Raw genomic sequence first — 3,178 nt, 5'->3', positions numbered from 1 at the left:
TAAAGATATGTGGATTATTTTACAGGATTGTATGAGTACAAAAATTCATTAATGCTGTATCTCTCAGGGTTCTCCAGGGAAACAGAACCCAAAGTATGTGTGTGTACAGAGAGAGATTTACTATAAGGCTTGCATTAATGCAATTGTGAAGGCTGGCAAGTTCAAGTTCTGTGGGGCAGACTGGAGGCTAGAAATTCTGATAAGAGTGATGTTGATCGGTTGAGTCTGAATTCCTTAAGGTGGAAACTCAGGGGGGAGGGGAAGGCATAGTCTTGAGGCAGAATTCCTTCTGCCCCCTGAGAATCCCACAGTTATCACACTTAGGATGTTCAACTGACTTGATAAGGACCACCCACATTATTGAGAGTAATCTCCTTAAGGTCAGCTCATGCTAAGCCACCTATGAAATCCCCACTCAAAAACTAGGTCATGGTTGACAAAAAAAAATCCAAACCATAACCCAGGCAAGTAAACACATAAAGTAACCCTCACAAATGCAGTCTAGAATTTTCCTATACAAAGGTGCTCATATTTTAGCAAAGCAGCATAGTTTAGTGGAGCCCAAACAGACTGCTGGTCTGAGCCCTGGGTTCTAGGCCAAGTTCTGTCTCATACTAGCTATGTGGCCTTGAGTAACTTACTTAACTTTTAGAGCCTCAAATTCCTAGAGAATGAAAAAAGATATCATAGCACTCCACTTTTTCTTATGCTATGCTCAATTAAGAAATCAAGTATCAAACACATTCAATCACAACACGGCCTTAAAGATACAGGTGTACAGCCAGAGACCTTGGTTCAATTCCCAGACCATGCACACACACACACAAAAGAAAAAAGATATAGGTATGCAAATCATGAGGCTAAAAACTGCAGGCAAGAGAAGGAATTTAATAACAGTAGAGAACAGAGGTTATTTTCAGTTACAAGTTACCAATACATGATAGACCTCAGGCAGGTCAGTTAATGCCCAACTCTGCAGTTTTCCATGAAAATGGCAATCAAAGTCCTACTCTAAGTACTTTTCCCCCTATACCCAAATATTTGGGGAAGTATTAATGAGATCCATCTTTTTCATAAAGAAGAAATAATTAAAATACTGAGAATTTACTTTACTAGCTTAAGAAATACATTTCAGAGACAAGAGATATCTGTAAGTTTCCTATGCCAGCAATGATGGTTCATGCTTTCTAGAGAAGATTCCTATGATGAGTACTTTTCCACTAGGGAAATAAAAGTGTGAAGGCAATAATAATAATAATAATAATAATAATAATTGTAATAGTAATAATAATAAGTAGCTATTGTGTTAGGAACACTAGTATGTGCTAATGCACATGCTACACAAAGACAAATCAAATCATAAGTTCTATGGATGGAATCAAATCATCGATACTTTTTAATGCTCCCTGTGATTCTAATAGATAGCCAAAATAAAAAACCATGCCTTAGGACTTCAATTCCAGTGAAAATATAAGAAAAACATTCAGGCACATCATATTAACTCACATTTTTAAGGGCATTTGAGGTTTGAAAAAATTTCTAAATATGCAATATCTCATGTTATTTTTACAACCACCTTGGGAATTTAGTTTATTAATTTTTTATCATTCATATATAAATATAGACTTATCAATAAGTGATGCATCTATAACTACCATGTCACTCTCACACTACAAGGGTTTGTAGATCTGGGTAAGGCCTGAGAGTTTGCATTTCCAAAAAATTCCAGGTGACACAATTGAAGCTGGTCCATAGACTATCCTTTAATCTCCACTGTTTTTGAATATTTGAAACAAGATCATTGTAAAACCTTCAGTTCTTGCATTTCCCTCTCATTTTCATGATCTTTGAACACTCAGGGGCAGGTCTGTTGACCTCCCAGCAAACAGAAATGAGGAGAGGAGGCATGAGAAAAGAGCCCAGGATCCCTCAACCAGAGACAAACACTGAAAACAAGCAGTCCAGGGGATGCCTTTCATGGGTTTTCTCTCCCATCTTTACAGGCTCCAACTCCGAAGAGAATGGCTGCAGAAAATCACTCCACAGTGACAGAGTTCATTCTCAGGGGACTAACAAATCAGCCAGGACTCCAGCTCCCCCTCTTTCTCCTCTTCCTCGGGATCTACACGGTCACCATGGTGGGGAACCTGGGCATGATCACACTAATCCACATGAATCCTCAGCTTCACACCCCCATGTACTTCTTCCTCAGCAATTTGTCCCTTGTGGACATGTGCTACTCCTCTGTCATTACCCCTAAGATGCTGGTGAACTTTGTAGTCAGAGAATAACATCACCTCTTATGCAGGGTGCATGTCACAGCTCTATTTTTTCATTGTTTTTGTTGTTGCTGAGAGTTACTTGCTGACCGTGATGGCCTATGACTGATACGTCGCTATCTGCAACCCTCTGCTTTATAACATCATCATGTCCCATCAAGTCTGCTCCCTGCTGGTGGCTCTGGTCTACATCATGGGACTCATCGGCTCAACAGTAGAGACCATCCTCATGTTAAAGTTGTCCTATTGTAAGATCCTCATCAGTCATTACTTCTGTGACATCATCCCTCTCATGAAGCTCTCCTGCACTAGCACTTATGATATCCAGGTGGTAGTTTTCTTTTTGGCTGGCTTCAACATTGTAGTCACTAGCATAATAGTCCTTGTTTCCTATGCCTTCATCCTTTCCAGCATCCTCCACATCAGCACCACGGAGGGCAGGTCCAAAGCCTTCAGTACCTGCAGCTCCCACCTTGCCGCTGTGGGAATGTTCTACGGCTCTACTGAATTCATGTACTTAAAGCCCTCCATGCCAGTTCCCTGGCCCAGGAGAACGTGTCCTCCGTGTTCTACACCACAGTGATCCCCATGCTGAACCCCCTGATCTACAGTCTGAGGAATAAGGAGGTCAAGGCTGCCCTGCAGAAAACACTTTTGATAAAATGATTTTGATACAAAAGTTCTGATCCTTTCCATCTTAAGTATAACCTGTCATCAATTCCAGAGAGAAGCCCTTGAATGTTGGCCCAACCAACTCTACATACTTCTCTCTTCCTTCCCTCTCTCTCTTTTCTCTTGCTAACTCTTTGAAACTGACTGATTTCAGTTCACACTTTCTTTCATATAGTATGCTTTCTCTCTTCTGAGCTTTCTGACAAACATTTAACTTATTGTAACTT

General features: G+C 40.4%; 1 pseudogene; it reads left to right on the top strand.

The window, feature by feature from the left end:
• The first annotated feature begins 2,021 nt into the window (after positions 1-2,021).
• Positions 2,022-2,945, top strand: LOC143643177 (olfactory receptor 8A1-like; annotated as a pseudogene).
• Positions 2,946-3,178: the final 233 nt, after the last annotated feature.

Source organism: Tamandua tetradactyla, chromosome 8, assembly GCF_023851605.1.
Source record: "Tamandua tetradactyla isolate mTamTet1 chromosome 8, mTamTet1.pri, whole genome shotgun sequence".
Taxonomy (NCBI): Eukaryota; Metazoa; Chordata; class Mammalia; order Pilosa; family Myrmecophagidae; genus Tamandua; species Tamandua tetradactyla.
This window is presented reverse-complemented; position numbering and strand designations above follow the sequence as displayed.